Source organism: Podarcis erhardii (assembly GCF_964252035.2).
Source record: "Podarcis erhardii genome assembly, chromosome: 2".
In the NCBI taxonomy this organism is placed as follows: domain Eukaryota; kingdom Metazoa; phylum Chordata; class Lepidosauria; order Squamata; family Lacertidae; genus Podarcis; species Podarcis erhardii.
The window spans coordinates 126,092,974-126,106,136 of NC_138498.1; the positions used below are offsets into that span (position 1 = coordinate 126,092,974).

General features: G+C 43.5%; 2 protein-coding genes across 4 annotated transcripts in view; both read right to left on the bottom strand.

Annotated features, from left to right (window-relative positions):
- Positions 1 to 13,163, bottom strand: part of LOC309334669 (uncharacterized protein) — a 96,579-nt gene that overhangs the window by 75,364 nt on the left and 8,052 nt on the right. The window lies entirely within an intron of this gene.
- LOC309334740 (uncharacterized protein) overlaps positions 1 to 13,163 on the bottom strand; it is a 117,760-nt gene that overhangs the window by 2,134 nt on the left and 102,463 nt on the right. The window lies entirely within an intron of this gene.

The following is a 13,163-nucleotide window of genomic DNA, read 5'->3' on the forward strand; positions in this document are numbered from 1 at the left end:
ATTCCCTGTCCAGGCCTCTCTCACTGTTCTTCCTCCTTTGCCCTGGGTGGCCAAGGGCTTCTGGATATTCTAGCTCTGCTCCAACTGGGATTTATTTATTTAATTGTTATACCTCTTTTCATTTGAAGATCACAAGATAAAAATCTGTGTGACACTGAAAAAGGTGAGTATTAAAGGTGAATAACACTTATTGTGGGAAAGAATAGAAAGATGATGAAACCAGTGGTGTGTACAGCTGAATGTAATATAATAATAATAATAATAATAATAATAATAATAATAATAATAATAATGTGTAAGGAAGAAACCAATCTTCAAATCAGTTTCATATTCCCTGGCTGTATTTCTCAGCCACGACTGTGACTCAGAATCTTAGCCACACTTTTTTCTAAAATAACAACTGGACATAGGAGCCAGACATCCCTGGGATTTCTTCTAGTGTGGGCAGCAGCAGCAGAGGAAGGAAGGAATTAACTTTGGGGGCAAACCATTTCCTTCAGAAGGTCTTCCCCAGCAGCCAGCAGGGTTGATAAACTGCTCAGTGGGGACACCTTGGCTTTATAGTGTTAGGGTCTGGATACCAATCATAATCCCTCAGAAATGTATCAAGAACCTTTAAGATCCAGTTCCACCAACTCCCAAGTAACACTGAGCCCTAGAGGAACCTTCTATGCCGGGTTGAGGCATCTCTGGTCCTCCAGATGTGGTTAGCCAGGAGGATGGGAGTCTTATCTGGTGGGACACACTTTCCCCTTCTTCCCCCTCCTCTGAAAATGCGGAATGGGGGAGGTGGGGCACATTGACACTGAGGAGATTTCACCCCTCCCATACCCAAGAATCTCCTGATCATCTCCTGAGGTCTCTGCTGACTCTACAGAGGAGGAGCAATGTACTGCTCTCTACTTAATTAGTCAAGTGAGTGAATAAGCTCTGTGTGTGAGAAAGTCAGTCAGTGTGTCGGAGAGAGAGTGCAAGAGATCGTGTTTATAGATAAGATTGCTGCTAAGAGCAGCTGCAGGCACTCAGAGTATAGCATTGATTTATGCTCAGAATATTTAGCTCTGTATATATTTTTGTATTATAGCTGTAGTTGTAGAATAAAAGGAAGATATTTTACAGAGCTGCTCTCCGAGTGGTTTATACTCTGCAAGACTCTGCAAAACGCTGCTGCGCAACGACTGCATCATTGAGACAGTGAATTCGGTGCTCTCAGCTCCAAGCTGTGAGTCCACAGCACTGTCACCTGTTCCTGTGGGAAAGGAGGTCTCTGGCAGTGCTACCCAGCTCGCCTAGCCCAGTCGGGGCTGTAGTGCATGAGTCCAGTTGGTACACTGGCTCCAGGGCGATGCTGACATCGGTTATGGGCCCAGTCGTCTGACCAGTCGTTGTTCCAGTCATCCCAGTCGTCCCAGTCGCCAGAGGTGTCTGTTGCTGATCGCTGGACGGTGGAACGGAGGCTGCATGCTGGACTGATTTGTGGTGCCTAGAAGCAGAGCTGTGTTGGAGCAGAGTGTTCAAGCTGCCGCTGTTGCTGCTGCTTGAGGTATGTTGCTGACTGCCAAAGAAAGAAGATAGCATCCCTGTTTGCCTGTTAATTGCGCTCTGAGTGGGAGAGAGAGTGGCTGAAGAAGTCCAAGGCTTTATCTGTGTTTGCACGAGGGAAGTGTCTTGCTCTAAGTAATAGCAGACAAGGCCTGTGCACATTCTGGCCAGATGGCTCTATCCTTTCCCCTCCTCACGCCTGAAAACTATGCAGTTTGGCAAGTTAAGATGAAAGCGCTTTTACAGAGGGAAAAGCTATTTCACACGATAGAAGATGACCCTCCAGATAAAGATGATGATGATTGGGCTGAGTGGCATGCTGCAGATATGAAAGCCCGAGGGACAATTGTTTTGAGTGTTTCAGACCACTTGCTGGTGAACTTAGAGGGTCAAGAGACTGCACAAGCTGTTTGGCATAAGTTGAGAGATATGCATCTGAGACAAAATGCTGGTTCCAGTGTGATTTTCTTCAAGAAGCTGTGCAGGTTACAGTTGCAGAAAGGTGGTGATTTGCCTAGCCATCTATCTCAGTTAAAGCGTCTCAGACAGGACCTTGTTCAGCGAGACCTGGCTATTTCAGAGGCTGTGTTTGCAATGCTGATGATAAATAGCCTAGATGAGTCTTATGATGGAGTAGCTGCCCAGATTTCTACAATGCCTGCTGACCGGCTAACAGAAGATTATGTGTCTAGCATGCTCCTGAATGAGTGGGATCGCAGACAGGCTGTTAGAGAAAGCCGGGACAATGGTGCTGTTAAAAATGTGCTTGAAAATGTGCCTGAGTTTTCAGCAGGGGAAGGTGAAAGTGAAACTGCTGCTGTTAAAGCACTAAAGTTGAAGCGGTGCTTTTCATGTGGAGCACAAGGCCATTTGAGTTTCCAGTGCTGCAAGAAATCTTCAAAGAAGAAGGGAAACTTCAGAGGCAGAGGGGGAGGAGGACGAAATCCCCAAGCACCTGCTACTTCAAAGGTTTTGATCTCTCGCTGCTGCAATCAACGTGGGCGGAGTTTCTTCGTGATCGACTCTGGCTGTTCCAACCACGTAGCCAAAGATAAGGATCTCTTTGTTCAGCTTGAGAAGCAAGAGAAAGTAATTCATCAAGCAGATGGGACAGTTCTCACGAGTGAGGCTAAGGGAACTGTGTTCTTAAAGAGCCTGAATGCAACAATTAAGAATGTCCTGTATGCGCCTGATATTCAGGACAATTTGTTGAGTGTTTCCCAGCTTGATCATCAGGGTTTTAAGGTGGTGTTTGCTAAATCTCGCTGTGAAATTCGTCGAGATGGCAAGCTCATTCTATATGCAAAATGTGTTAATGGTCTGTATCAATTGCCTTTTGTTTCAGGTACAGGTACTGTAGCAGCAACTGAGAAAGAGTGTTGCAATTTGTCTGTTGATAAGAATGAGAAGTTGCATGATCAATGTATTCATTATTACCATCGTGTTTATGGTCATTTGAATTTCCAGGCTGTGGCAAAAATGCCTGATTTGGTTCAGGGTATGAAGCTGAAAGAGTGTCCCTACCACATGAAATGTGTTTCTTGTGCTGAGAGTAAGGCAAAGCAAGCTCCCAAAGGTACAGAGTCTGGGAGAGAGGCCAAGAAACCATACGAAGTCATTCATGCAGACTTAGTGGGGCCTCTAGCGCTCTCTAGAGGCAATTCAAGGTTTTTCATGGTTTTGATAGACTCCTACTCTAAATATGCATGGGTCTATCTGCTGCAGAAAAAGTCTGAAGCCTTTACCAAGTTTCGTCAGTTTTGTAAATGGCTCAGGAATGTACATAATGAGAATGTGCATTGTTTTTTCACTGACAGGGGTGGAGAGTTTTGTTCAGAAGAGTTTGAGGCTTTTCTTTCTGAACAGGGCATTGAGCATAGGACCGCCACGCCCAGATCACCCTGGCAGAATGGTTTATGTGAGAGAATGAACCAGACCCTGCAGCAAGGAATCAGAACACTGTTACATGATTCGGGGCTGCCCAATCCCTTTTGGGCCGAAGCTCTTTCGTTTTTCTGTCACGTGTATAACAGGAGGTACCAGTCTAGTGTAAACTGCACCCCATATGAGATGCTTCACGGAAGGAAGCCATGTGTGAAGCACTTTAAAATTTTTGGTTCGGAGGTTTGGGTGCACACCTCGCAGGGTGACAAACTGAGTAAGCGTGGAGAACATGGTGTTTTCCTAGGATATGAGAAAGGGTCTTATCGTGTCCTGATCACAGACACGAAAACTATAAGGCTGACCAGGAGCATTGACGACAATCCACAATGGGACAGAGTTGGCGTTTTTCAGTGCCATCCCATTTGTGATGATGGTGCAAAGGGGGCAAAGAAAGTTAAAAGGGAGGCAAGTTCTGATGTGATTGATAATTCTGATGCCAATGTAGATCCAGATGATGGCACAGATTATCAGAGCCCAAAAGCCACAGGTGAGTCTGACGCTGATTCAGACTTAGCAGCTTCATATACTTTAGCTCCCCATTCTCCTGAAGAGGAGGAAGCACCAGAACAAGAGGATCAGAGAGTTTTGCGCAGATCTGAGAGAACAACCAAGGGGGTACCACCGAAAAGGTTTTCTGAAGAGTTTGCAAAGGCTGCGGTCACATGCAACTCTGGTGGGGTTTTTAAACCTAGCATGAAGTGTACTGAGAGTAGTGGCACAAAACGCTGAATTTATTTCCTTACCTGACATTTGAAGGATCAGGATTGAAGGAGCAAGCATGTGTTTAAAGTGGTTTGTTCAAATCTGCCTAATTAGAAATGTAAATTTGTATTTGAGAGGAAGCAATGTGTGTGAAGATTTTTCTAGAAGCTGCTTATTCATTTGTGTGTTCACAATGTGTATTTTGTGTAAACTACAGGTTGAGATTTATGCTTTAACTCTTTCTTAATAGACACAGAGTGGTTGAAGTAACTGTTTAATGATGTGATAAAGTGTCTTAGATAAGGGGGGAGAGAGATACCTGCAAATATGTAAACCAAGGTTGTAAGCAGAGAACAACTTTTGGAGTGTGTGTGCAAATTGCAGTCATGTTAAAGATTCTTGAATGGTCGGATGAAATGGGGGAGGATGAGGAGATTTCACCCCTCCCATACCCAAGAATCTCCTGATCATCTCCTGAGGTCTCTGCTGACTCTACAGAGAGGAGGAGCAATGTACTGCTCTCTACTTAATTAGTCAAGTGAGTGAATAAGCTCTGTGTGTGAGAAAGTCAGTCAGTGTGTCGGAGAGAGAGTGCAAGAGATTGTGTTTATAGATAAGATTGCTGCTAAGAGCAGCTGCAGGCACTCAGAGTATAGCATTGATTTATGCTCAGAATATTTAGCTCTGTATATAGTTTTGTATTATAGCTGTAGTTGTAGAATAAAAGGAAGATATTTTACAGAGCTGCTCTCCGAGTGGTTTATACTCTGCAAGACTCTGCAAAACGCTGCTGCGCAACGACTGCATCATTGAGACAGTGAATTCGGTGCTCTCAGCTCCAAGCTGTGAGTCCACAGCACTGTCACCTGTTCCTGTGGGAAAGGAGGTCTCTGGCAGTGCTACCCAGCTCGCCTAGCCCAGTCGGGGCTGTAGTGCATGAGTCCAGTTGGTACACTGGCTCCAGGGCGATGCTGACAGACACACCAACAATATTTCAATATCGAGAAATGTTATTCGTCTCACGACATCACCCAAATGTGCCTATACATGTGTGAGTAGAAAAGTTGCGACTGCGCTGGCTGCCAGTTAGCCGTTGGCGTTTGTAGCACGACCAACTAAAAATTATGTAAAATGTAAAAGTGTTCCAACACTTTTTTACGTCATTTAGCTAAGATTTAAAAATACCAAAGGTAAGTTATTCCACTCAGTAATCAGGATTACACGTGATTTTCAAATACGTTCAGTGGTTTTATTAACAATTGTTAGTTTTTTGAAAATGTCCATTGGGTCACTTTGATACACTAAGACATGGGACGCATTGATATGTATAAAAGTGCCCTGCTTAGTGTACAATAATCTCTAAACAAGTGTCATATCTCAGGAAAAAACCAGAATCTTGTATGTTTGTCTTCCCTATTGCAAGTGTTGATTTCAAGGATGTTGTTTTGCAGTTGCCAAAACCAAATTTCCCAAAGGGCACATCTTGAACATCATCTCTTCATACTTTTTCTATTGACATGTGGATATAATGTGTAACAAAAGCTAAATGTTAAGTAATTATCTTATTTTTATAAGCATTTTGTTTAAATTACTATTTTTTGACTACCTAATGTGAGTTCTTATACTTTTTAAAGTTTTTCCAAACTTCCGGCCCATGGGCCTTAAGGTGCCTATGCCTGGGATAGAGGGTTAAATCAGGGCTGGCCAAATGGGACTCAGCTCCGTCCCCTCCTTGCCCCTCCCTGCATCTGCTGCCTGAGGGGGCTGCCTCAGTTTTCCTCATGGTGGAGCAGGCCCTGAGAACAGCCTTCTCGCTGCCTTCCAAAATACAGGCATACCTCGGGTTACAGACGCTTCGAGTTGTGTTTTCGGGTTGGGCACCACACGGAATCTGGAAGTACCAGAACAGGTTAATTCCGGGTTTCGGCACTCGCGCATGTGCAGAACCACTAAATCACGCTTTGCGCATGTGCAGAAGCACTGAATTGCAACCCGCACATGCACAGACATGGCACTGCAGGTTGTGAATGTGCCTCCCGCACGGATCACGTTCGCAACCCAAGCATCCACTGCACAGGAAGGATGACACAGAAGACCTTGGAGTCTCACCGTGGAAAACAACAACAACAACAACAATTGGTAATACATCACTTTGGGCTGCCCTGGGCATAGGGTGTCCCCGTTACAACAGCCCTGCAAAACAGACCGGAGTTGCTGCAAGCTTTTGGGACTTGGAAGAGTAACTTACGGCAACCGTAAAGGGCAGTTCAGTGTCGTCATTACGGGGGCCTCTTTTAAATAGGGGTGGTGTTTGAACTTGGGCTTTGCTAATATTACGGAATTGGCGGCGGGGGGGGGCACTTGTGTGAGAGCAAGTTTCTTTGGCCGTCTCCCCCTTCCTTGCTTGCCCCTTCTGCGTTCCCATGGCAAGCCCAGCCGAATTCGACTATGGTGTGTGGAGCATATCTCCGCCTTCAGACGGATGGAGCCAGGCAGCTTTCCGGGTCATGTGCCCAACTTTTCATGAGCTGATATTAAATCCCAAAAGAACTACAGCTGCTTGTTACAAAGGGAGGGGGCAGATTCCGGTAGGTTAATGATATTAACTCTTTCCATGCTCATTTCTGATGCTCAGAAGCAGGTGCACCCTTTCCTATACCTTCCTGATGACATTCTCAGTCTGACACACAGTATTTACACAGAAACACGGATCAAACACAAAAAACCCTTCACATAACTCCCTTTCTAAAATACACCGAGACTACCTTATAACATATCTCCATTATAACACACAAGTTCTAATTAAATCCTAATATTTACTATGCCTAAGCATTGAGCACCACAGACCTATAATAGTAGTAGTAGTAGTAGTAATAGTAGTAGTAGTAGTAATAATAATAATAATATTTATTATTTATTCCCAGCGCATCTGGCTGAGTTTCCCCACTGGTTAGTGGGGTAGAAGTGGAAGGATCATTAGGCGCGAGTGATCATGCTCTTCTGAAGTTTACTATACAGCGGAAAGGAGCAGCCAAGCATACTAGGACTCTATTTCTTGACTTTAAGAAAGCCGACTTCATAAATCTTAGAGAAGTGCTGGGTGAGATCCCATGGACAGTAATACTAAAAGGAAAGGGAGTTCATGATGGCTGGGAGTTTGTTAAGAGGGAGATAGTAAAAGCACAACTTCAGGCAATACCAATGAGACGGAAACATGGAAGGTGCCTCGAGGTGGCTTTCCCCTCTGGAAGCTAAGGCCCGAAAAAGACCCAATATGGAGGCCAAATGGCCAAAATATTGGGAAATATTAGATAAAGATGGAGACAATTGGAAATTGCAGAGTTTGGAGAAAATGAAGGATAAAGTGCGAGACTGGTTACATTACGCTCAGATTAAAGAAGTTTTTAAAAATGATAAAAAGTTAGGGTTCCAGGTGGAGAAATCGAAGTTAGAAACAGAATTGTTAGAACCAAAGACTAAGGTATTATCAAGAATGTATAACTTGCTGTTAAAATGGAATACACAAGACGAAATGGTTAAATCGGCTATGATAAAGTGGGCACAGGACATTGGGCATAACATTATGTTTGAGGACTGGGAAAGGTTGTGGACCAATGGGCTGAACTTCACTGCATGTAATGCTTTGAAGGAAAATGTAATGAAAATGATATACAGATGGTACATGACCCCAGTTAAACTTGCCAAAATATACCATTTGTCTGATAATAAATGTTGGAAATGTAAAGAAAATGAAGGAACATTCTTTCACCTCTGGTGGACCTGCCCTAAAGTGAAGGCCTTCTGGGAAATGATATATAATGAGTTGAAAAAGGTATTTAAGTATACCTTCACTAAGAAACCAGAAGCCTTCCTTCTGGGTATTGTCGGCCAGAAGGTGTTAAAGAAGGACCGAACATTTTTTATGTATGCAACAACGGCAGCAAGGATACTCATCGCTAAGAACTGGAAAACTCAAGATCTACCCACACTGGAAGAGTGGCAGATGCAGCTGATGGACTATATGCAATTGGCGGAGATGACTGGCAGAATCCGAGACCTGGGAGAAGAAAGGATTGAAGAAGATTGGAAGAAATTTAAGATTTATTTACAAAAATATTGTAATTTGGTTGAATGTTAAGAAGGATGCTTGATCATAAAATAATTGGCCACCACTAAATTAGACTGGAATTTGATGATAAGTGAGATTAAGGAAAATATAAACCTTTTGGAGAATTGTTAGACTATTTTTAAATGAGTGGAAATAAGACTGTAAACAAGATAATTTGCTTGAAAAAAAATTTCAACGATGTAAGTGGGAGCAGGAGACGTGAGGAAGTCCAAAGAAGCTATGAGATTTTGTTATGACATAACTAATGTTGTTTATTATTTGTGCATTTCTTTTATAAAAAAACCTTAATAAATATTTATATATATATAAAAAAAGAAACATGGAAGGTGCCTAAAGAAGCCAGGGTGGCTATCTAAAGAACTTTTAACTGAGTTAAGATTAAAAAAGGATGTGTACAAAAAATGGGAAAGGGGGGAAACCACCAAAGAGGAATTCAAACAAATAGCCAGCACGTGTAGACACAAAGTCAGAAAAGCTAAAGCACAGAATGAACTCAGGCTTGCTAGAGAGGTTAAAAGCAACAAAAAAGGCTTTTATGGGTATGTTTGTAGCAAAAGGAAGAACAAAGAAACTGTGGGGTCACTCAGAGGAGAAGATGGTGAAATGCAAACAGGGGACACAGAAAGGGCTGAACTCCTCAATGCCTTCTTTGCCTCAGTCTTCTCCGAGAAAGAAAACAATGCCCGACCTGAAGAATTTGGAGCAAATGATTCAGCAGAGGAAACACAGCCCAGAATAACTAAGGAGATAGTACAAGAATACTTGGCTAGTTTAGATGTATTCAAGTCTCCGGGGCCAGATGAACTGCATCCAAGAGTATTAAAATAACTGGCAGATGTGATCTCAGAACCACTGGCAGTCATCTTTGAGAATTCCTGGAGAACAGGCGAAGCCTAACCAAAATGGTCAAAGGCCTGGAAACGATGCCTTATGAGGAACAGCTAAGGGAGCTGGGCATGTTTAGCCTGGAGAAGAGGAGGTTAAGGGGTGATATGATAGCCATGTTCAAATATATAAAAGGATGTCACATAGAGGAGGGAGAAAGGTTGTTTTCTGCTGCTCCAGAGAAGCGGACACAGAGCAATGGTTCCAAACTACAAGAAAAAAGATTCCACCTAAACACTAGGAAGAACTTCCTGACAGTAAGAGCTGTTCGACAGTGGAATTTGCTGCCAAGGACTGTGGTGGAGTCTCCTTCTTTGGAGGTCTTTAAGCAGAGGCTTGACAACCATATGTCAGGAGTGCTCTGATGGTGTTTCCTGCTTGGCAGGGAGTTGGACTCGATGGCCCTTGTGGTCTCTTCCAACTCTATGATTCTATGATTCTATCTAACCACTCTGGGCGGCTCCCAATCGAGTGTTAAAAACAGTAATGTGCTAACTGTTTCCTAATATTTGAGCTGACATTATATCGCAAATCCAATGTGTATAAGGACTAGGAAATATCTGAAGATGTTTGGCTTTACCTGTCCCAGTTGTCGTCCCAGTAGCCCCAGTTGGGCTTCTCCAGCCAGGTGCCAGGGCAGGTTGGAGGCTGCGTTGGCCGGTGAAGACAGAAGCAGAAGCCCCGGCGGAGCCCCGGACGGAGGCAGGGGAACGGGGGCATTGCCAGAGCATTTAACCACCAACTGCTGCTGCTTCCCAACCCGCAAACGGCAGCTGCAGCCGCTGAAACAAACCGCCTGAACGCCATGGGAGGAATGAAGGAGGGAGGGGGTGACAAAGAAAGCGCGTGAGGAAGCGGCACAGAGAAGGTGCGCAGAAAAGGAAGGAAGGGCGGACTGAGGGAGAGAGAGGAGGAGCAGGAGGAAAACTCAACAGCAGCCGGCAGCCAGCGTCACCCCCCTTCCCAGCGCCACCCTTCTGAGGCAGGCAGGCGGGTGAGCCGACTCCCCCCGTTGATGGCACCCGTTGTGGAACAAGATTGCTCGTCCCTGAGGAGAAAAGCGCCGCCGGGTGAGGGAGAGGGAAAGAACGTGCGTGCTGGCAATCCATGCGTTGATTTTCGGACCGTCCGCAGGCCGGATCTAGAAGGCAATTGTGCCTGATCCGGCCCACAGGCCTTAGTTTGCCAACCCAGATGCTTGGAGATTTAGACCCCCAATAGAACAAGAGTAAACATGTTCTTCTGATTCAAAAGATTCTGCGGGAAGAAGAAACATGATCTGGATATTGAAGGAACTTCCGACAGGATTAAAGACTGTAGAGATCCAGCCAAGAACTATATCAGATCAAAACTCAAAATGGATGATAATGAGGGGTGAAAAGAGTTCATGGTATAGATGGGAGACTAAATAAGGGTTTATTTGAAAAACACTGAATTACAACATATTCCAATTACGTTAGAGTATCAAAAAATGTTTAAAACATTTGGAAATAGAGGGGAGGATGAAACTATCACTTTTACGAAGGATTTCAACCATAAAGAGAAATGTTTTACCTAAGATACTGTTTATATTCTAAATGATACCAATAATAAATAATACAGCTTCTTTAACAAATGGCAAAGAGATATTTCATTATTACTCTAGCAGAGGGGAAACACCAAGAATACAGTATAAAATTTTGATAAATACTAAATTTTTCAGTTTGTGGATTGTAGGGTTTTGTTGGAGCCAGCCATCACAAGTGGCACTTCTTTAGGGTAAAATAAAGACGCAGAAAGCCAGTAATATTTCCATAATATGAGAGAGCAGCTCATTCAGACTTCTTCTCCTCTCCGGTAACTTTTTATTGTCCTTTGTTCTGTCCAGCCGCATGGCCGTTTGCCAATCTCATGTTACCTCATCCGGTCAAGCTTTTATTACCCCTTTACCATATAAGGTAATCATTGCCCAGAGGAATGTCAGGGGGCACCCTTAGTTCCAGTTACAGATAGGTAGCCGTGTTGGTCTGCCATAGTCAAAACAAAACAAATTCAAAACAAAACAAAACAAAGGTGCTACTGGAAGGAATCTGTTTTGTTTTGAGGGGGCACCCTGCCGTATTTACAAGCCTCTGCATTGGCTTTATGACTCCCACAGGGTTTCAACTCTTAAAGCTATTCCTCCTTGCGAGTCCATTGATGGTTTCTAAGAACATCAGAACTGAAGCTCTATGTACGCTCCATATACGTAAGTGGTTTTCCCTTTTTAAGTTCGCTGGTGTTTGCTAAGGTTTCCACTTCTATTGACGCTCTTTCCACACTCCATACATTTATTTGCTTGTCCCTGAGTGAGTCTGTTGATGTCATCTAAGTTTCCTGTGTGTGAAATTAGGGTTCCACTCTGAAAGAAACTCTTTCAACTCTCCATACATTTAAATGGTTTCTCCCGTGTGAGTCCGTTGATGTCTTCTAACATTTCCAGCATTGGTGAAGCCCTTTCCACACTCCTTACATTTAAATGGTTTCTCCCCTGTGTGAGTCCACTGATGTTTTCTAAGTGTTCCACTGCGATTGAAGCTCTTTCCGCACTCGGTGCATTTAAATGGTTTCTCCCCAGTGTGAGTTCGATGATGGGTTCTCAGATCTCTCCTCTCAATAAAACTCTTTCCACATTCCATGCATTTTAATGGTTTTTCCCTTGAGTGAGTCCATTGATGTCTTCTTACTGCTCCATTAGAAGTGAAGCTCTTTCCACATTCCATACATTCAAATGGTTTTTCCCCTGTGTGAGTCCGTTGATGGAATCTAAGTGTTCCACTACAAGTGAAGCTTTTTCCACACTCCATACATTCAAATGGTTTTTCCCCAGTGTGAGTTTGATGATGGATACTAAGTGCTGTACCATCAATAAAGCTCTTTCCGCATTCCATGCATTTAAATGGTTTCTCCCCTGTGTGGGTCCATTGATGTTTTCTTAGTGTTTCACTGTGACGGAATCTCTTTCCACAATCCATACATTCAAATGGTTTTTCCCCTGTGTGAGTCCGTTGATGTCTTCTAACATTTCCAACATTGGTGAAGCCCTTTCCACACTCCTCACATTTATATGGTTTTTCCCCTGTGTGAGTTCGAAGATGGATTCTAAGTGTTCTACTAACAGTGAAGCTCTTATCACACAGCATACATTCAAATGGTTTCTCCCCTGTGTGAGTCCGTTGATGTTTTCTAAATGTTCCACTATCGGTGAAGCTCTTTCCACACTCCAAACATTTAAATGGTTTCTCCCCTGTGTGAATCCGTTGATGGATTCTAAGGTATCTACTGTGACTGAAGCTCTTTACACAATCCATGCATTTGAATGGTTTCTCGCCCGTGTGTGTGTGTTGATGTTTTCTAAATGTTCCACTATCGGTGAAGCTCTTTCCACACTCCATACATTTATATGGTTTTTCCCCTGTGTGGGTTCGTTGATGGTTTCTAAGGTGTCCAATCTGACTGAAGCTCTTTCCACACTCCTTACATTTATATGGTTTCTCCCCCGTGTGAGTGTGTTTATGTATACGAAGGTTTGAACTCCAAGCAAAGCTTTTTCCACACTCCATGCATTTAAACGGTTTCTCTCCTGTGTGAGTCCGTTGATGTTTTCCAAGTGTTCCACTGTCAGTGAAACTCTTTCCACACTCCATACTTTCAAATTGTTTCTCCTCTCTCTTTTCACATTTCATGAATTTATATGGTTTCTTCGTTATTCCCATTGGACATGGCCCTCCAGAATTTTGACAGCCTTCTCCATTGTCTTCTTTCAACAGGGAGGAGCGGGGGGGGGGGGGAAGGAAACCTAGGAAGAGAACAAAGGAATATTACAAACATCAATTAGCACCTGCTCTTATTTTGACGTCCCGTACATTCTTTCCTGTCCTCCATATGTTCCAAATTTTTCAGAAAGACAGATGAAATAATGTTAAATAATGGTAATGCATCA